Source organism: Notamacropus eugenii, chromosome 4, assembly GCF_028372415.1.
Source record: "Notamacropus eugenii isolate mMacEug1 chromosome 4, mMacEug1.pri_v2, whole genome shotgun sequence".
Classification (NCBI taxonomy): Eukaryota; Metazoa; Chordata; class Mammalia; order Diprotodontia; family Macropodidae; genus Notamacropus; species Notamacropus eugenii.
This window is the reverse complement of record NC_092875.1, coordinates 153,302,611-153,325,141: the sequence shown is the minus strand read 5'-3', so window position 1 is coordinate 153,325,141 and position 22,531 is coordinate 153,302,611. Positions and strand designations below refer to the sequence as shown.

Genomic DNA, 22,531 nt, shown 5'->3' with positions numbered 1-22,531 from the left:
GCTTTTGCTTTGTCTGAGATCAGGATTGCTACCCCTGCTTTTTTTACTTCAGCTGAAGCATAAAATACTCTGTTCCAGTCTTTTTATCTTTACTCTTGTGTTATCTCTCTGCTTCAATCAAGAAATATAACATGAGAAACATTTCAAGAAGTACTGTTTTTTATACAACTTCAGGAAGATTGAACAAAACTTTTAATTTGAAATTTCTGCTTAAATTCTATAATGTAAAGTGATTTGTGTATACATTAAGATAATTTAAAACATATTAAATACTTGTTTATAATAAGTAGGTCCTAGATATTGTCAAGTCATATTAATTTTACAAAGCAAATATTTATCTCCCACCAAAGACTTCACCCATGAATCACAATATAAACCATCATTTTTGTATCAACGTGAAAGTTAGACATGCTAGGATTTTTGGAATCACTATAAAAAATTAAAATGTCATTTTGTATTCTACTAGTACCAAACTGACATATGAATCTAACTGCACACAAAGTCTGCTGCTTCCCACATTCTGAGTGAAATTCTAGAAATGTGATGTGGTCATTATTCACTTAAGCATCAGAAGCCACATTACAAAGATAGTCTCCTTGTTAATAAATAAAAGTTACAGACTCAACAGCTGTCAGTAGCTTTATCAATAAATATAAGCTCTTCTCTAGAGCACAGGATCCCTACTCTCTTTCCAACACAGACATGTTTTAACAATAAAATAATTTCACATATACACGTTATGTCTACATACAGGGAATGAGACACACATGGCGATAACAGTGGTCTGGCAATCAAGAGAACAGATTCGACACCCCAAAATGAGTTCTTAAAGCTCTCTGAACCTCTCTTTTACTCATTTCCTAGATATACTCTAAGATTCTTTCTGTGTCTGATATTCTGCTCTATGATTCTGTCACTGACAGAATAATTGCTCACTTGAAGAAAAGGTCTTATTACAAATCTCTAGGCTTTATTCACAGTAGCAGGGCAGAACAGGATTTAGAGTAGAAAGACACCTCTAAAATCAACTCTAACCACTCCATTTTACAAGTGAGGAAACTGAGGCTGAGAGAGGTGAGAGTACTACCCCCAGGTTACATAAGAAGCAAAACTGCAGTGTTAGTACATGAACCCATCCTTGACTACAAATTCTTATCCAGTATCCTAAGTTATACTCTAACAGAGTGAAAAAATGAGTGCATCATACTGCTTCTCAGTCCTACTCATTTTTAAATGAATTTTTTAAATGGACTTCTGATTTCATCAGTATTGGTGAGAAATTTCCTCTACCAAAGTTTATCAGCACCTTCTTTGTAACTTACATTCTTAGAGAATTATGTGACATACTGAAAAATAAAGTCTCTCTAGAAATAAATTTCTCCAGAATCATTATGGCAGTATGTGTCAGAGGTGGACCTTAAACCCTAAAAAAGCTATCTCTCTAGGCACTATACCATGCTGCCTCTCCAATTTTCTACTTTAAAATATAAGTGAGCGTATAATTGCTGACTAGTATTTATCTTTTAATTCTTTATTTGCAATCTTCTCTATTCTATCTCATTATTCAAAATCAAATACCTACCAACTGACTGGAAACATACACACATACAATCTAACCTTCAAAAGACAAAACAACTTCCTCAATAGAAAGATTAGCTGAGCAGTGAGATAAAAAGGCCACACACATTGTGAATGACTTATGAAAAATGAGGCTCTCTGGATTCCTCCAAAAGGTCAAACTGTTGGGAGGGGGTGTGGAGGGAGGGGGTGTGTGTGTGTGTGTGAGGGGGTGTGGAGGGAGGGTGTGTGTGTGTGTGTGTGTGTGTGTGTGTGTGTGTGTGTGTGTGTGTGTGTGTGTGTGTGTGTGTGTGTGTGTCCAAAAACAAATAACAGTTTTAAAGCATGTTCTGAAAGACAGCTACTGAAAGAACTTTTCTACTCACTGTTTACTTTTCCTTTTTTCAAAAGTTAAAACATGCCAGGCATGGGAGGAACAAACCTATAATCCCTGCTATGGGGGTGAAGGTGGGGGATGGGAGGCTTAATTGAGGAACTGATCACTTAACTCCAAAGTTCTGACCTACAATCAGTTAAGCTGGAACAGGTGTCTGCAGTAAGACTGGTCCCAAAATGGTGAGACCCCAAGAATAGGACTGCCTGAGAAAGGGCAAACTGGCCTAGGTCAGAAATGAAGTAGGACAAAACTCCCATGCCAATCACTAATGGGACCTGGCATAGCCAAGTGACCACCGCACTTGCAGCCTGAGGAAAACAGGAAGAAACAAGTCTCCCCAAAAAGAAAGAAAAAAGAAAAATTAATGAAAAAATTATTTTTAAAATACATCAAAATAGCACTCAACATATAAGATGCAATGTTTATGGTTTTGGTGGCTTCAGTGTTCATATTTAAGTAGACCCAGACAAAGACCTCAGTAGCTTAACATTCTGCATCGTGATGTTGGGGATGTTATCACTTTGGAGACAATAAAGTTTAAATCAAACAAACTGATCAGGTCCCTGGAAAAGCTCATAACTGGGCCAATGGGTTTACTATATCTCTATTCTAGATGCCAAAAGTCAATTGAAGATTAAACAAATGCAGAAACACCTGTGAAAGTCAGAAGAAAAAAAAAAGCAATTGAATATCCTGAAGTTGATCATCTGTGGCTTTAGAGAGAAGTAGGAGATGTGAATATACATTTAAATTTTTAACTCAACAAACTGAACTGCAGTCAAATAGTTTACCTATGAGCTATACCCCTTGAAGAGTAGACCTCTCAGTAGATGGCCTTGGATCTAGGAAAAACTAGGTTTCAGTGTCACTTCTGACACACACTTGCTATGTGATCCAGGGCAAATAATTTAATTTCTCAGGTCTAAGCAACCCTAAGAGTTAAAGAGATTAAATAGATCAACTTCATTGATTGAGGGATTTTCTTTCTCTGGGAGTTCCTTATATGAATAAAATCACAGATTCAGTTTCTTGTCCCTGTCCCTAAACTTAGTTGCAATATGATGAAATACCTCATCTTTCATAATGCTCATTAACTGATACCTTTGCTAACCCTTTTCTCTTCTTATATCTTTAAATGGATTAGATATTCACAGATGTGTCTATAAAAATGAAAGCTCTGACACTCATGCTTATTGAAAATGTTTAATTATGCACGGCTATTATTTTTCTTACCTCATAATTTGAATTTCTCTCTATGATTCCACGAGAATTTGATCCAATGAAAATCTAGAGAACCTAAGGTCTACAAGTCAAAAGATAAGGTATCTTTATAATTGTAATTCAGAATCCCTAAGTGACCTTGAGAAAGAAAAAATATTCTGTCTGTGCTTCATTTTCTTGAATGTATTAAATAAGAAAAATAAAATTTAATTTACCTTCTGGTATCAGTTATCACTTACCCACTTCATAGGATAAGAGAGAAAATTTTGAATAAAATATTAAGGAGTATAAGTTAAAGGAATAGAGATTACTTAGCCTGGAAAAGCAAAGGCTTAGACATCACTTAATCTTCAACAGACTGGCAAAGATGTTTAAAAATCATCTGGAACCACAAAATTTCCAACAAACCTAAAAGACTTAAGCTGGCTCCATCCATTGACTTTTTTTCCCTTAGGAAAAAAAATGGCAGCAGAATTTTTTAGTACCTTTCACCTTCCACTCCATCCTCATCCCCCATTTGGAATTTTTACTAGATTCTGCAAATGTCCAAGTCCAAAAAGTTTGCCATGTCTCTATATGACGTCCATGAGGAGAAAAAATCCAGTCCACACTTATTAACGCACCCACTTCACCTATTAACTATATATAGTTATTTCTTTCTATGACTTTTCATATCACAGAACTAAGATTATGTTAGTTATCTTTTCCCTATAGACACACCTTAAATTTTTCTAACAAGTCAACAAAAAAGGGAATAGAAAGAGAAATTATAGTCTTTTAGGGAATTCTTTTATCTCTTTTAGACTTAATGCCTAATTTAAGGAACTGGTCAAATACAACATTTGAACAAGTCTTATCTTTCATGATATAAAGAGTTATTCCCTACCAAGAATATTCATTCCAACTCCACTAAAAAATACCAAAAAAAAACCCCCAAAAAACCTATGAGTTTGAACCACTAGCATATAAAATTAATAATGGAGAAAAAACAAAAATAATTTCCTGGCTTGAGAATTTCAAAAAGTTATTGTCAGTTCAAGAGACCAAACTACAGCAGTCTTGAGAGCAAGGATCAAAATTCATCATTAAAATTTGCAGAGATCTAAAACTTACAATTACCTTTTTGCCTTTTTCCTGTTACTCCCTTCCCTGCTCCAAAATTACAGAGGTAGGAGGAAGGGCTTCACAGAGGAAAGGAGTATCATACCTAAGAAGGCATAAATAGGTAGAAATGGATAATGAAAAATCAAGACCGCAAATCATAACTAACACTTAATATACTAGGTTCACTAAAAAGTCTGTTAGTTCACAAAGATACCTATATCTGTGGGGTAGCAAAGTCAGAGGCAATCACAAGGGATTTCCTCCAGTTCCACCAAAAATGGAGGAAACACAGGAGAGGAGCAAACAGCCCCTGAAAGAATAATACACTATGAAGAAGTAACATGAAAAACTTACACCCTCTCCTTTTAAAAAATGGGGGGTAGAGAGGTCTTAGACCTGTGATTTCCTTGTTTTGGTGGACTCCTTGGATGGAATTTAAATAGCACTCTCTTAAGAGTACTCACAATTTACATAAATGTTTACCTGTCCTGTAATAAATGGATTTCATTAAAACAGTTACAAATTCTTATTCAGCCTAAGATTTTATTTCTGTGACCTTGCAATTATATAAAGAATAAAGTCATATAAAAGAAAAACTTACTTGGGAAAAAGTCAACCCATATTGCTGTTCAATAAGGAAAATGCATATAAATTATCTACCACCAATAAAAATTAATTTTAGTAAAGAACAACTGATCACTTTAACAGATTTCAATATGAGTTGGGCTTACTGCTAGCTAGAAAGTTTGCATCAATTCATATCTAGCTGAGGAACCCCACTCTCCTACAAATATCTTAAGACAAAGGATATAAACCTAAGTAATGCCATAAGGCATTAGATAGAAATGAAAGACAAAGATTTTTTTGTCTACAACCCCAAATCTTTCAACATAAAACAAAATTCTGTAATCTGAATTTTCTTTTGGAAAAGACTAAAACAAATTTCTCCTTATGAAAGCAACGACCACAAGAATATTTGTTAATCTGGCATGGCTGACTCAGCTTGCATATTAGGAGATACTAGAAAGAAGAGTTATTTTGGTTTCTGGAAATGAACATAATATTTTCCAGATATTTATTCTACACCTTCTAATCCTTAACTACCCTCACTCCAAAAATAGATAGAACCATGATGCTTTAACAAGTTTCAAACTCCCAAACACAGCAACCAACATTCAGGCAGTGAAAACGTGCAGATCCTTTTAGAAAGGCATAAGGGCATACATCTGAAGGTAACATTTGTGTTGGCTTTACCCTTTTCCCACAGGAGTCCCAACAGTGTAAACTTTAATTCACATCTGGAACTAACCTTGGCTTCTCAGACCTTAAAAAATAGATCATGCTGTCTTTTTTATAAAAAGGGAGAAAAAGGAAAAGAAAGGAAAAAGTCAACTTTCAACTCAACTTGTCAGTAAATGAACTAAGAGAAGCCAAAGCTTTCCAAACCACAGTTTCCAAGGCCCAGATTTTTTTATTTCTTGTCACCATTGGTAATTTTTCTATTCTACTTTTAAATAAAATTTTAGCATAAGTAAACAAGACAAACTAAAATTAGTCAGGGATTTTTTTATGCAAAACTTCAAATTGTATGTCCTAAACTCTTTTACTCTAGAGAGAGTTCACAAGCTCTGACAGATGTTTTATAACTCTGTTTAAATATTTAGTCAGTAAAAGGATGAAATGTAAAAGCCAGAATGATTTCATTCTTCTCAAAAACCAGGGTGGTCTATGGGCAATTTTGGTACCAGTGGTGTTGCCGGGGGAACAAAATGAAAACAGGTGCCATCAAATTCAAATTAAAGATTTAGTTCTATTTTAAACCACCTTAAACAATGTTTCCATAAACTTTTTAACTGATACTACTACAAATTTGACAATATTTTATAACAAGAAAAGGATTATAAATTGTCTGTAGACCATCAAATTTTAAGTGTAACAAATTTAGACTGATTGGCAATACTTCCTTTTAAAATAAATTTCTTGCATTATATATGCAGCATATCTTTAAAAATGGAATGAGAGTATATTAAAAGGTAACTGGAATAAGAAAACTGAGCACATATAGAAAGAGACTTTTCTGTAAGGATTTTACCTTCTTTTCATCCTTATGCAATGTTGAAATTACAAAACAAGAATACAGTTATTATGAACTTACAGGAGATTCACATACATAATATAGTAATGAAAGATTAACTTTTCCTTGTGAATTTTGTTACAATTTTCTCTTTTATCATGAAAAATTGAATAATATTCCCTCTAATCAAAATCTACGAAATTTATCTCATTTATCTTACTATAGTGTTAGGAAAATCTGCCCAAAAATTTATAAGATTTTCCCAAACGAATATTTCAAAATGAAAGAAAAGTTATCAGTTAAAGGATCTTAATTTCATAAGAAAAACTGAAATATACATATAAGATATAGTTTTGTCTCTTAGCAAATGTTACAGCAAAGAATGGCTGTAATAATCAACACAGTAACACATAAAAACCTAAGAACTCAGTTTCTATTATTAAACAATAGTTTACTTACTAAAAGCAAGAAAGACAAGGAGACACACAAACACACACATACATACATACACCCACACACACAAAGAGATCATTTCATCTAAAATTAAAAAAAAAAACTTTTTACATTACATCAAAGTCTACTGCAAGGACTTCTTCATTGTCTGAATAATCAACAACATCAATTCTTCAATGAAATTGAACATTCTTGTGTCTTTTGTCTTTTTTGCTTGCATGGTATCAATTAAACACAGTAGATTTGCATTTTCATGTGCAGTCATCTTTTTACTGTGCTGTTATGGAAATGCTTATTTTATTTCATAAACTGAAAATAAAATTTTAAAAAACAGCCTCTACTATATTGGAAGCTTAAACCCTAAAAACTATACTCCTACATTAAGGCTGTCACAAAAGCAAAAATTTAAAAGGCAGGAGATACCTCAGAGGTTTAATCTTATATAAACTCTAGTTAAGGGATGAAGCTTCTTTTTCAACATACATGGCAAAAAGTCACCAGGTCTCTGCTTAAAGATCTCCAAAGATAAGTAACTTTGTACTGTACTACATATAAAATTATATCCTGCATGATACTTAATAAAAGAATATCATATATTCTCTTTCCTTTTTTTTTTTTTTGGAAAGGTTATGTAGTTCATTTCCATGGAGGATTTTTATTATGTGAATTCTACAACATTTTCGTTAATATTATTTCATTTTTGACACTTGGAAGATGTTTTAAGTTGCCGAGGAACCTAGGCTTGCACTTGTATTTAATCTACATTTCATTTATTTTCATCATAAATAATCAAGTTCTGTTGCCATTTTGATTTTTTTCAGGCAGTTCAAAGTTTTATTTTTAACATTTCTCTTGGGAAAGGCAGGTTGGTTCATTAGTATGGAATCATAACTTACAGAAAGCTACAATTTCTTGAAGACTTTCCAATTTTTAACCACAATGATGGTTTCATCAGCTAGTCTCCAACAATGCTTATTAAAGATTTTAAATACATGTATGTATATAGAAACTATTTCCAACTTAAATGTCTCCAGGTAGATTTTCTTTTCAGATTAGCACTTATAAGTATTTGAATCACACAACAAAAAATATACAGCATTATATGAGGCAGACCAATATAAAACCTCCTTTAACTAAAATAACTGTAAAGTTTCAAGTTAATTCACTTTGAGTAATTATGAAATTACTGTACTGATCCTCTGCTTACTTTGAAAGTGATTAATCAAAGTCAGAGAAAGCCAACCATCAACTGAAGTGTGTTTCAAATTTCCTACTCAGGGATGGGTTTAAAAAAAAAAAAAGGATGAGCTAATTTTATTTTAATTAAAACCTCATTTAGAAGTATGAAGTAAATGTTTTCTATTTAATTCCAATTACATTTCAATTGTGTCCAGCTTTCAAATTTCAAGTATCCACTGCTTCTGCTACTTGATTACACATACAGAAATCTTTCTTTCTGATTCACATAAACAGACCTACAAGCAAATGAAGACTGTCAAATGCTTGCCTATTTTAGTAGGTATATAAATATTTTGTATTTTACACAAATACTTCAGTGATATAATATATCAGTGATATAATCAATGTGGGTACTCCTTTCCACAATGCAGGTCATAACCTACATATATCTACCTATCCTGTGGGAGAGAGGTAAGAAAGGGAAGGGAAGGAAGGAATAAGCATTTTTATAGTGTCTATCATGTCTCAGGCACTATGCTAAGAACATTTACAAATATTATCTCATTTGATCCTCACAACAACCCTGCAAGGCAGGTGCTATTATCTCCATTTTGCAGATGAGGAAACTGAAGCAAACAAAGGTGAAGTGATTTGCACACGGTCACACCTAGAAGGTAGCAGAGGCCAAGGAAAATGAAAAAAGTCAGAAAGAAAGTGAAAGTGGCCAGATTTGAACTTGGGTCTTTCTGACTCCAGGCTCTATCCTTGAGTCACTAGCTGCCTCATATGTGTGACTTTCATTCCTGTCCTGCAAAAATTCATCAAAGGGATTCACCCAATATGCTGTGGCCTTCTTCACATCATGTAGGCACCAGTAGAACAGGTGAATTATCCTTTGGTAACCCTTATTCAATAATTTTTTCTATTTAAACATTTCTCTCTTAGCACCCTTTACACCAGTTTTCTTGAATAATTCACTTGTACTGTGGCATAGCCTGCTCATAAGAACCTCTTCACTGTACTTTGGGTAATCTTCAACTTCAATTCTTCGGTAGAATTGACTGTTTTTGCATCTCCGTCTAAATTATAAATGACTATGTAGTTTATGAATTAAATTACAGAATTAATTGGCTTCAATTTTAAGTAGCTTACTTTTATGAGGACGAATTCCATTGGACAATGTAGTTTGGGGTTTTATTCTTTAAATCCTGAAGTCCCTGAGGAAACTTCTTATGCTTTCCTTGCTTTCACAAAATCTCATATTTGAAAAGGACCTTAGAGGTTACCTACCTAGTTTTTTTTTTTTTTTTTGAGGTACCTGTATAAGAATCTCAATTAAAACATACCCAACAAGTGTTCATTCAGCTTAGAGTGAAACCATTATTTCATATGGCTGCCTATTTTGTTTCTGAATAGCTCTATTAAAAGTTTTCTTTTCTTATCTGATATCTTACTTAACTGATATCTGACTTTTGCGATATATGACTCCCTGCAACCTCCCCTATTTCTTCTAGTTCTTCCCTCAAAGGCCAAACACAAAATTCTAATTTTGTTGTTCAGTCATGTCCAACTCTTTGTGATCCCATTTGAAGTTTTCTTGGCAAAGACACTAGAGTGGCTGCCATTTCCTTCCACAGGTCATTTTACAGATGAGGAAAGTGAGGCAAACGGGGTAGTGACTTGCCCAGGATCACATAGCTAATAAATGTCTGAGGCCAGATCTGAACTCAGGAAGATGAATCTTCCTGACTTCAGGCCTGGTGCTCTATTCACTGTGCCACCTAAGCGCCTTACATGTAGTCTTACACATGACAATCATTCAAACACTTGAAGTGGATTATTATATCACTAAGTCTTGTTTTTTTCAGGATAAATATATCCAATTTAAAAAATCCTGTGACTTATCTGTCTACCAGAGGTAGAAACATAACAAATCTATATGCCTCAATCATCTGTTGTACGCTGGCTATCCCAGAAAAGGTTCAAGAAAGGTCAAAATGGTAATGGCCAACTAGGGTGTAAACTCAGAGAGATTAAGATTTATAATTAAAGATTTTAATTTTAGTAATGCTTATTTGTAATTACCCAAAAAATTAATCTATGTGGAAAAGCAACCATATATCTTCATATATAGCAAATGACTAGGCTCATATAACTTACCTTTTGTTCAGAGTATTTATATATTTTGTACATTCATATTTTTATTAAAATTTTGCATAAAAAAGTAAGTAAAAGTTTTCAAAGTAATCACAGTATTGAATTAAATAGGCTACACAGGCTAGCTATCTGCACTGCCAAAGGTCCTTTTGGTCCTCTTCGAGAACAAAGGACAAACAACAATTGTCAAAGGTCCCTAACAAATTTAGTTAACAATATGCTCCTCAAAATCAATACTAGAATTCTTAAATACCTTTCTGTCTCATAGTCACCTGTGTTGTCAGTCAAATCTCTGTTGAGATTTGTCACTAAGGCAAAGTATTTACTGAAAGAAGGGTTAATTAATCTCACTGCCTAGAGTCAATTCTAAAAAAGCATCAACTTTTGATTCTTGAAGCTATTAAATTCCATCAAAATACATGATACAATGAGATAATATAACTCCTTAAATATCAAAATGCCATAAATCAAGTGAAGATTCCCTGTGAGATTGGGATTATATGTAGTTCACAATTATATTTTATATGTTTTTAAATGAATGTAGAAAATTCATGGAAACCGATTATCTATTTGATTAGATTCTTTGATGTATCACAGAAAAGTTAAATGTACAGATACACTGACAAAACCAAAGCAGTCCTAAAAGTTAATGCTGAAATTTCAAAGCATCATTTTTTAAAAATAACTTCAGTAGACAATTCTTTTTTCCCCTGCAGGGTCATATTAATGAAATTATAAAGTAAATAAAAAGTAATATATTCAAATATTTGTTTTATAAAAATTCAGGAACATTTCTACAGTGTGTTCGTCCTTCGTTGCCGAAGAAGACCATGCCATCAGAGAAATAATGACATGACTTGCACTTGATTCTGCTTTGAGTGAGGGAGGGCTGTCTACAGTAAGTAATGCTTTAGATGACAGCATAACATATTCTATTGAATCTTACTGGATAGCAGTCAGCTCAGCAAGAGTTAGAAACGAAAAGTGTTTGAGGGTACCTGCTACTGTTAAGCTTTGATAAAGGCCTTTTAAACTCCTAGTTTGCCCCTGAAACGTTCTCAGTCATTTCCAAGTAATTTATATCTGTAAATTTTTAAAACAGGATGTTTTCTACATTAACCAAATCATATAACTTGGGATTAAAGGGCTGTAAAAATATTTAAGTCTTTTTTAAGAATGTGTCTTTGCACTGACAGTCCGCTATGCCTGGAATGATCTCCCTCTTCACCTTCAATTCCTGGCATCCCTGGCTTCTTTCAAGATTACAGGAGGCCTAACACGATTTCCTCCCCACCCTTCTCATCCACTTAAGTCTTGCTCTCTAAGGTTAACTTCTTTCTACTCTAGTTATATCAGGTTATATACTCTGGTTATATATCTACATATTGTCCATCCCTTTAGTGTGTAAGCTCTTTGAACAAAGGTACTATTTTTGTGTTTTTACCTTTTTTTGTATCCCCCAGAGATTAACACAATACTTGACATACAGTAATAAGCACTTTTAAAATGCTTATTGTCTTCACTGAAAGCAAGGTAAAGAAAGGACATCTCAGAATCTTGGGATATTGCCAATTTTTAACATATCAGATTACGAAGACCTTGCCATATTTGTACTTAGGCCTCCTGTCTATTTCCCCACCTCCTCTGGCATTCTCCTTTTACAAGCATCATATCTGGCAGTCTCACATGCCTAGAATACACTCCCCTTTTGATCTCAACCTATTAAATTCTCCTCTCCTTTCAAAGCCCAGTTTAGGTACTTACTGCCTCTTCCAAAAAGCTTCTCCTGATCTTCCTTAATTGAATGGGATCTCTTCCTACTCAAATTTCCCTACAGCACTTTGAACAGATTCCTCCTTTGTTTCCTAGCACATTCTCCTCTGATGCTGCACTTTAAAAGCATGACCTGTTTTGTTTGTCTTTGCATATGCCTAGCACTGAACTTTATACACAGTAGGTACATTCAGATACACGCTGAATTGAGTCACAAAGTCTCTTGACAAAGACTAACTTTAAAGAGCATTATAGTACTTGATAGTAAAAGAGAAGATAACTGTTACTAAAAGCTTCAAAAGCCAAAACAGCTACATTGTGCAACTTACTGTGTTTCTAAAACACCAACAAATTTCAAAACATGTTGAATATTGACTAAATGGATCCTCCCATGCTTGCTTGCTCCTCTAACGTTCGCCATAATGGATTTGCTCATCATTACTTTGGGGAGGAAGAGGAACTCTATTCTTCTCAACCTATACTCTAAATTTTTTCAGCTGGAGAAATTAATAAAGATCAGCACACCAGAAATGTCCCCAACCATTGCAGGTCAGCACATTTTCTGCACCTTATAGTCTAACCTTACCTACAGCACTGAAAAGTTTAGTGACTGGGCCAGGGTCACATAGACAGAAGCAGGAGTTGAACCCAAGACCTCCTGGTTCTGAAGCCAGTTCTCTATCCGTTATATGCTATTGTGACGTTCTCAATCTCTGAATGTACTTACTAGAAAAATTAAATATAAGCATCAATACTGGGCTAGGGCTTTAAATAATATATAAAGTCTTGATATAATTTATCATAAGGTTATCTTAGCATTTCCTTCCATTAAAAAGCAGTAAAATTTTGGAACATTGTGTATAACAACAACTGAGGAAAGCAGAAAAAAATGTCAAATGCTTATGAAAAATGGAGAATAACAAGTCAATTTGTGAATTTACCAACATAATTCTTAGATACGCTGCTTACTACATGTTTTCAGTCGGTCCAAGAAAGTCAAGTAATCATAGAATCATGGAGTTAAAATTAAAAGAATCCCCAGAGGCCCTTCCGTTCAACTCTCATTTAACCCGTGAAGAAACTAGGATGTGGAGTGGCCCAAACACACACAGCAGATAAGTAGCTGGACCAGGATTCAAACACATAGCCTCTAAATGCAGCGCTTTTTTCACTGCACGCAACTTGAGGCAACAGAATGTCCCTTTCATCTTTCTATCCCCTAGTCCAGGCATGGTATATGTAGAAAACTTAACTTCCACAAGGAAAAAGGACACCAATTCCTTTGATAGAGGAGGAAAGGAGAAGAAAATGGGTAACTGCTGAAAAAATTTTAACGGAAAGAAGAACTGAAAGAGTTCTCATTGAATAGCCGTGAAGGGGGGGAAGGCAGACATAAGGCATTTACTGCAAACTAGAAGAAGGTAAAGATGCAATGAGGATGTGAGGCAAGTTTTAAAAGTTCAGAATTCTCTATGTGGATACTGAAACAAGAAGGCAATAAGAGCAGATCTAGAAAGATCATGGAATAGCAATATGATTTCAAATGATGTTAGATACCAATGGATTAAATCACCTGTATCTTATGAATACCTCCAGACTGATTCTGCAATCTCACAGTAGGATATAGGAATAGAATAATGAGACTGATCAGGGTGGAAGACCATGCCTCATTCCTAAAATGTATAGAGAACTGAGCCAAATGTACAAGAATACAAGTCATTCCCCAATTGACAAATGGTCAAAGGATATGAACAAGCAGTTTTCAGAAGAAGAAATCAAAGCTATCTATAGTCATAAAAAAATGCTCTAAATCACTGTTGATTAGAGATGCAAATCAAAACAGCTCTGATATACCACATCACACCTATCAAATTTGCTAACATGACAAAACAAGAAGATGACAAATATTGGAGAAGATGTGGGACATTTGGAACACTAATTCATTGTTGGTGGAGCTGTAAGTTGATCCAACCATTCTGGAGAGCAATTTGGAACTATGCCCAAAGGGCTACAAAAATGTACGTACCCTTTGACCCAGCAATATCACTTCTAGGACTGTATCCCCAAGAGATCATAAAAATAGGAAAGGGTCCCACACGTACAAAAATATTCATAGCAGCTCTCTTTGTGGTGGCCAAAAACTGGAAATCAAGGGGATGCCCATCAATTGGGGAATGGCTGAATACGTTATGGTATATGAATGTAATGGAGTACTATTGTGCCATAAGAAATGATGAACAAGAAGACTTCAGAGAGGCCTGGAAGGACTTATATGACCTGATGCTGAGTGAAAGGAGCAGAACCAGGAGAACTTTGTGCACAGCAACGACCACAGTGTGCGAGAGTTTTTTCTGGTAGACTTGGAATTTTGTAATAACGCAAAAACTTCTTATAAAAAAAAAAAATCCCAAAGGTGGTTCTCAAGGCAAAATGCCTTCCACACTCAGAGAAAGAAATATGGAAGTCATTCGCAAAATGTAGCAGATCATGTTTGTGTATGTGTATGTGTTTGTGTATCATGTTTTGATTTGTTATATGATTTCTTTCATTTATTTTAGTCTGACTACATAGCATGACTATAGTGAAAATATACTCAATAGGAAAGTATATGTAGAACCTATACAGAATTGTATGCAGTCGTGGGGAGGGAGGGGAGTAGTGGGGGGTAGGTGTGGGGGGGATAAAATCTCAATTGTATGGCAGTGATTGTTAAACATTAAAAAATAATAATAAAAAAATAAAAAAAAGAAAAGAAAAAAATAAAAAAATAAAAAGAAATGATGAACAGGAAGACTTCAGAGAGGCCTGGAAAGACTTATATGAACTGATGCTGAGTAAAAGGAGCAGAACCAGGAGAACTTTGTACACAGTAACAACTACAGTGTGCAAGGAATTTTTCTGATAGACCTAGTACTTCATTGCAATGAAAGAACTTAAAAAATTCCCAATGATCTTTTGAAGCAAATTGCCTTCCACATTCAGAAAAGGAACTATGGGATTTGATCACAGAACGAAGCAGATCATATTTTTTTTGTATTATGTTTTGGTTTGTTTTATGATTTCTCCCATTCATTTTAATTCTTCTATGCAACATGACTAAGGTGAAAATATATTTAATAGGAATGTATGTGCAGAACCTACATAAAATTGTATGCCATCCCAGGGAGGAAGTGTAGAGGTGGGGGGAATGAGAAGAGGGAAGGGAAAAATCTAAGACATATGGAAGTGATTGTAGAACACTGAAAACAAATAAAATAATTTAAAAAATTTTTAAAATGGAAGACCATGGGTTCAAGTATGAGTGCAGAGGCAAGTGGGGCCAGAGAGGGAGAGGTAAACAAAGGGAACATAGAGGACTCAAAGCCACAATAAAAAAAGGGATAATTTTTAGGATAAGTAAGTGGGAGAGGAAAAAAGGATAGGCTGTGGTCAGAAAGTGAAATAATGACATTCAGAATCTTAGAGGTGATATAATTCTTTGAGAAGATGAAATCTAAAGGCTGGGATGGGGGTGGAGGAGTGGAAGACTGGAGGACCAAACCAAAGAGTGACTGGAGGTAGGATAGAGCTATAGATAGTTAGAAGTGAAAAGATTAAGGAATTGTGTGAAGAAAGGGTTAGATTAAGTCCTTAGGAATACAAGTAGGTCCCAATGAGTTTCATGAAGTGGTCCTATTTTGAAAATTCACACTACTTGAAGTTATAATTATTTGTAAAATATGATACCTGGTTCCAGCCCAATAAAAATAGGTAATAAATAATTTTAAAGTAAATTTTAATCTATTTATTAATGTAATACGAAAGTAAAGTATAAGAAGGAATTTCTGATTCAAGTTTATTACAAAGTAATAGAATATACCTAAGGATAAGCCCATATTGACTGATATAGCAAAAATGTCATTATTGAAGTTTAAAATATTTTAGCAGTATAGACTAAACTATCCTCTTTTTCATTAAATCTTCATAGATATAGTGATAGGTACAACGAGTTTTATTCATATCTCAGTAAATTCTCATGCTTACATTCTTATGCTATAAACCAAGTACTGTAGAAGGATATAGGCATTACCTAAAATTATTAATGCTCTAAATGCAATGTTGTCCTTATAACATTTTTCAACAGCTAGGCCCAACTCGAAAATTAATATTTATGACTAATTTTAGTCACCCATGCTTCCTTATTGACAAAATAGAAGTGACTCTCTCAGAGCTTGAGGATTTCAAGACCAACAAACAAGCACTGATTTTAATTTCAAATCCCATTCTGTATTACCCACCAAGACACTTTAAATCCAGGTCTACCTTTTTCTTTCCTTAAAAAAAATAAGTTTTAGAAGGCATCCTTTTTCAGAATAAGCCAATTTCATCCAGATTAAAAATTGTTTAGTGGATCCACATTATTCAATTATTTTCTTCAAAACATCACATTACCCGCCATGTCATTAGGTGCACTGGCCATCTCTATGGTTATTTTACATTATGCAGCTGAACTTGATGATTAAAACTAATCAATGCTTATAATAAAATTTCTTCACCATCCATTTCATTTCCATTTTCTTTCATTGCCTTAAATTAGAAGCTTTTGTCTGAATGGCAGCTATAAAAGGAATATGTTTTTGAATGCAATCTTCATCTGCAGCTGTATAGGTGTAAAGCTAAAACACCGCCACCTCTATCACTCTAAGAATTCTATTCGTAGCAGCTGTTTGAAAACTACAAAAAGTTACTGCAACTATCTTTTTCTTTGACCTGGATGTTTTATAATTTTCCATACCATAGATGTAGGTATTCTGACATCTCATCCTATTTTAGTTATTATGATCATGTTTGTACTATTCAGTTTCATCAAATTTTCATTCATTCTCTGATTTTTTGCACTGGCTGTATTTCACTCTGAAGTATTCTTCTTCTGTCCACGTGCTAAGGGTTCTTTTTTAAAAAATTAGCTCAACTGTTGGTAATATGATATGTAAGCAGCAAATCATATCCACACATGGCAAAGGGCAAGTGTAGCCTGATGATACAGCAGTATGTTAAAACCCTCAACTAATTCACATGTCCCAATTAATTTAATTTTGGTTTGAATTAAATGTGAGTTGTTATCATTTGTAATTTGCACGAAATTGAATTTCACATTATTCATGCACATTAATTAATTTTTCATTAATCATAACCTAGCTGTAAGTATCCATTCTGAATGGATTCTCTTTCCTTTCCAGGTCTCAGAGAGTTTTTATTGCTAACAAAAATGGGAAAACAGATGGGAGTGAAAATAACAAGCAAACGGAAATTATAGTTTTGAAGTCTCACAACAGCTGTCCTTGCTATTAAATGGAAGGTAAATGGAGACAGCTAGATGGCAGAATGGATAGAGAGCCTGCTTTGGAGTCAGGAAGACTCATTTTCCTGAGTTCAAATCTGGTCTCAGATACGTCTTAGCCCCAACCACTGTTGGCCTTAGTTTCCTCATCAGGGTAGTTGTGAAGATTAAATGAGATAACAACTGAAAAATCTTTATCACAGTGCTATCCATAGCAGATGCTATGTAAATGTTAGCTAGAGTTATTATTATTATTACCAGTCTTCGTCTTCTTCATCATTATTACGTCCCCATCATCATAGTTTAGGTACAATTCTCTCCAGAGGCAAAAAGACTTGATCTCCAGCTTCCAACTGTCCCATGATTTTTATGATGCCATAAATGATAATAATAAGGATTACACATAAATAGTACTTTGAGGCTTACAAAGTGCTTTCCTCACAATCATCTTGTGAGGTAGGTAATAAAAGGATTATTATTTCCCATTATATAGATATGAAAACTGAGGTTAAAAGGTATTATATAAATTGCTATTGTCTTTTTTAATATAACCTCAATTCTTTCAACAGTCATTTTATTTTGAATTGATTATTTCCAGAAAATTAAGCTGTAATTCTTATTTATAAGGCCTATTCAGTTTTCATATTAGCTGACGATCATTTCTAAATCAGGCACCTGTCTGGTTGCATAGAGTGCCATTGTTTCTCGATCCACTAACAGTGCGAAAACATATCTACCTGCACACTGACTCTATTGTGCTACCCCTGGTCCTGTGTTCTTAGGCCCTTCACAACAGCCTTCCATGTTTAGTTTATGAACATATTCAAACAGGATGCATTTTCAAGTGATTCTGCAGTTATTTTCACATGACTGCCATAAAATCTGCAAATTCATGTCCCTTGCCACCTAAAAGACCGCCCTCCCCCAAAAAACTGATTTTCCCCAGGAAGATTTAACTGATTCACTACATCTAACTCCATATCATCTCACCATTTACATAAAGAATTTGAAATACTGTAACCTGTACTTAATTTGTAAAGTCATGTGCATGGAAACCCTAACCCTCTCAACAAGACTATAAACCCCAGAAAAAATAATAACACATTGCTCATATTTCCCTACAAGCACCCATCATACAACAGAAGCTCAATAAATACAGACAACTGATTTACACACATTCATATATCACAGATCATCCTAACATACTTAACTGTATACTTTGCAATAGAAAAGCATGTAAGTTTTTTGGAATATAACGTTCCTAGGATATTCATTTTGCAATAACTGTAAGATAAAAATGAGAGACAAATAAAATACAATTATCATACACACAAATTTCATTCCTGAGAGAGTAATCCTCAAGGATTACAATTGTGAAGTAGCAGGCAGAAAACTCTATTTATTATTAATTCTGCCATTTTACAAAGGCCTACTGCATGGATTTTCATTTTGAAAATATTTACTATGTATTTGTCTCATTACTTGTACCTACTTCTACAACACTACCATCATCTAAAAAAACCACCATAAATTTTCTATGCTAATTTTATGAATTTTCGGAAGTTTTCATGAAGGAGGAAAGCCATGAAAACAAGCAGTATAACTATACATCATCTCACTTCTCTAGGGGAAATTCCACTTTTCTCAATAACTAAGTAGCAGGCAGTCAGTCAGAGAGGTCCTCTACTTGCACATGTATAGATCAGTGTCCAAGGTTAAGAAAACCACATTTGTGTACTTTGGCAGGTGAAATGCATTTTAAATGAAAAAAACATTTCGAATGTTTTCTTTTTTAAATGATTGTACTGCTGGAAGGAAGTATCTAACAATCTGTTCATTATTAATTGTATGTTTTCTGATATGGCTAATTATTCAAGTTTTGATACAATCTTTCAGCTGGTTAGGCTGCTTGCTGATACAAACTTAGAGTTAAAGTATATAAATTACAATATAAAGCCTCAGAAAAATTCCATCATTTCCTAAGAAAGAGAGTTAAGCAACTACATATGTAGAAATAACTTTTGTCACAAAATAACATTTAAAAATTCCATAGAGAATAGATACTATATTTATTGAACAGTTAAAAAATATAAAAACTAATACTATATTCCTACTCACATTTATATGGATGACTAGTTTTATAATTTTATAAATATTTATTATACAAATATAAATATTTATAATTTTTTAAGATAACTTTTTTGTTAGGAAACAGACAGGAATTGTTAGAAGCTATGTAGTTTTCAAAAAATACTATCAAAAAATTTAAAGGTTTTCAAAGTGCTATCTACACAACTCCGTAAGATAGACAGTAAAAAGCATCATCCCATTTTATAAAAGAAGAAACCAAACTCAAAGACGTAAAATGCCTGATATTCAGGTCACAAGGCAAATAAAAGGAAGAGCAATATCTCCTGAGTCTAAGTTCAAAGTGTTTCTGCCACTATAAAAAACTTCCTTCCACAACTATTAAAAAAAAAAAGTGGTAAAAAGTATTGAGGTAGTACCTCTTTTTTGCAGATGTAATGCTGCTTTTTCATTTGTAAATATTTTATATTTCACATTAGAACACATGACACTAAATTCCCAATCATTTTTATATACATTTTAGGCAAATTATATTTTTAGTAATCTATCTGATGAGCAAAAATGTGACAAAAGATATTATTTTTAGAAATTAAAGTTTAAAATATATATACACATGTATATAGTTATTGAAAATCTACATATGCATTATAAAATAAAAGAAATTGAAAGGAATATTTCCCTCCTCCTCCAAAAATATTTTATATTTGCCTACCTTAATTGATAGTAGATATATGAGAGATAGTTTTATTTTATCCTTATAATTTTTTATTAGTATGCTTTTAGTTTCTCACCTACTATTATATGGGGCTAGGAGGTAGGGTCATCAGAAAGGTTATGTATCTGAAACAGAAGCTAAAGTTATTTAAAGCAAAGAGAGTAATCTGTGACAAACATAAAAAACTTTAATGGCACTTAACACATATTTCTAGCTACATAAATTGAATGAATCTTACTGATGATGCAAGAACAAACTCTTTAAATTTGGAATATTCACTAATTATTATATATTGAATATTATAAAAGTACTCTCACTTTATAGAGATAAAAAAATTTTTAAAGTCAGTTGGAACAAAAAGGTAAAGAATCTCAAGGAAGGTAATTTTTAAAAAGTAAGGGAGCATAATAGTAGAGGGTCTCACAAAGCAATTTGTATTATATTAAACAACAATCATCAAAACTATTTGGGACCAGTTAAACATAAAACTTAATTAGTGGAACAGATTGGATATAGAACACATAGAAGCAAATGAATATAGTAATACAGTATTTGATAAACCTCAAATCCTCAACCACAGAGTCAATGACTTAATATTTGACAAACACTGCCAGGAAAACAGGAAAACAATCTGGTTAAATTAGATTTAGAACATCTCCCACCATATATCAAAAAGGGCACCAAACAGATACATAAATACAAATGGTCACATCACAGATATTTAAGATGGAAGCCAGGAAGGAAATACCTTTCACAAGAACGGAAAGAGGAAGAGTTCATGATCAGAAATGGAACAGAAAAGACCAGAATGCCCTTCAATTAGAGAATGGCTAAACAAGCTGTGGTATATGATTGTAAAGGAATATTATCATGCTATAAGAAATGACAGGCAGGATGATCTCAGAAAAATCTGTAAAGACTTACATGAACTGATGCAAAGCGAAGTGAACAAAACCAGGAGAACACTGTACACAATAACAGCAATATTATTCCATTTAGAACTGTGAACAATTTAGCTATTCTCAGTAGTACAATGATCCAAAACAACTCCAAAGGACTATTGATAAAGCATACTATTTACCTCCATAGAAAGAACTGATATTGACTGAATGCAAACTAAAGCTTGCTATTTTTCACTTGCATTTTTTTCTTTTATTCAAGTCATCTTGTACAAAATGACTAATATGAAAATGTTTTACATAACTGCACATGTATAACCTATATCTGATTGCTTACTGTCTCTGGGAGGGGGGAGGGAATGGTGGGGATAAAATTTGGAACTCAAAACCTTAAATAAAAATGTTTAAAAATTGAGGATAAAAGGAAAAGAAAAGGATCTTTAATAAATTTAGCATTCAAAGCTAAAAGAAAAAGACTAAATAAGATAAAAATTGCCAGGTTTTGGCTGTATAATTTTTTTTTAAAGTTTCACCAATTAAACCAATGAGGTAAAAATGGGGATCAGTTAATTAGTGAAAAATATGCAGCATATTTCTCTGGTAAAAGTCTATGAGCCAAGCTATATATGGAACTGATTCAAATATGTAAAACAAAGAGTCATTCTCAAATAGATAAATGTTAAAAGCATATGAGTAGGCAGTTTTCAGAGGAAAAAATGCAAACTATCAGTAACCATATAGAAAAAAAATGTTCCAAATGATTAAAAATTAGATAAAAAGGAAATAACTCTAAGGAGCTACTTCACATCCATTAGGTAAGCAAAGAAAAATGATATTTCCTTAAGCAGATATAAAGACACCTTACCGCACTGTTGGTGGAGCTGTGATTGGTCCAATCAATCTCGAAAGTAATTTGGAACTGTGCTCATAATAATCAATAAATTGTGTACACCCTTTAATCTAGCAATACCACTACTATGCACATACCCCTGAAGGAAAGGGGGCTCATATATACAAAGAACTGCAAACAAAAGGAGTGCCCATCAGTTGGGGAATGGCTAATGTCGAATATGATAGAATATTATTGCATAGTATGAAATGACAAAAGGGAGTTTCAGAGAAACTTGGGGAGATTTGTATGAAATGACACAGAGCTTAAAGAGCAAAAACCCGGGGACAATTTATAGTGATGCTATAATAAATTGCTTTCAAAAGATTTATTACCTTTGCTCAATGCAATGAACAACCAGGATTCTAGAAGGCTGATTATGAAACACTCTACCCACCTTCTGAGAGAGAGGTAATGGTGTCAAAATAAAGAATGACACATGCATTGCAAGAATGTTTTTTGCGTGATTATGCATATTAATTATGTGATTTTGCTTTTTCTCTTTTGTTTTTTTCAACTAGGAAGAACAAGTTGTAAGTGGGCAAAAGAAGTTTAGCAGTCAGGTTGTTGGAAAAGAAAAAGAAAAGAGGACTGCTAAAGTCTTTGTAAACAATGCACAGAAGGAAGGTCAAAAGTAAATATAACCAAGGAGGACAGCTTTGAAAACTTTAAGTTAAACTTATCACCTACTTCAAAGAAAAGGTT

The 22,531-nt window shown here is 33.6% G+C and overlaps 1 protein-coding gene across 16 annotated transcripts in view; it reads right to left on the bottom strand.

The window, feature by feature from the left end:
• The window catches only part of STK3 (serine/threonine kinase 3), a 548,351-nt gene that overhangs the window by 335,953 nt on the left and 189,867 nt on the right, over nucleotides 1–22,531 (bottom strand). The window lies entirely within an intron of this gene.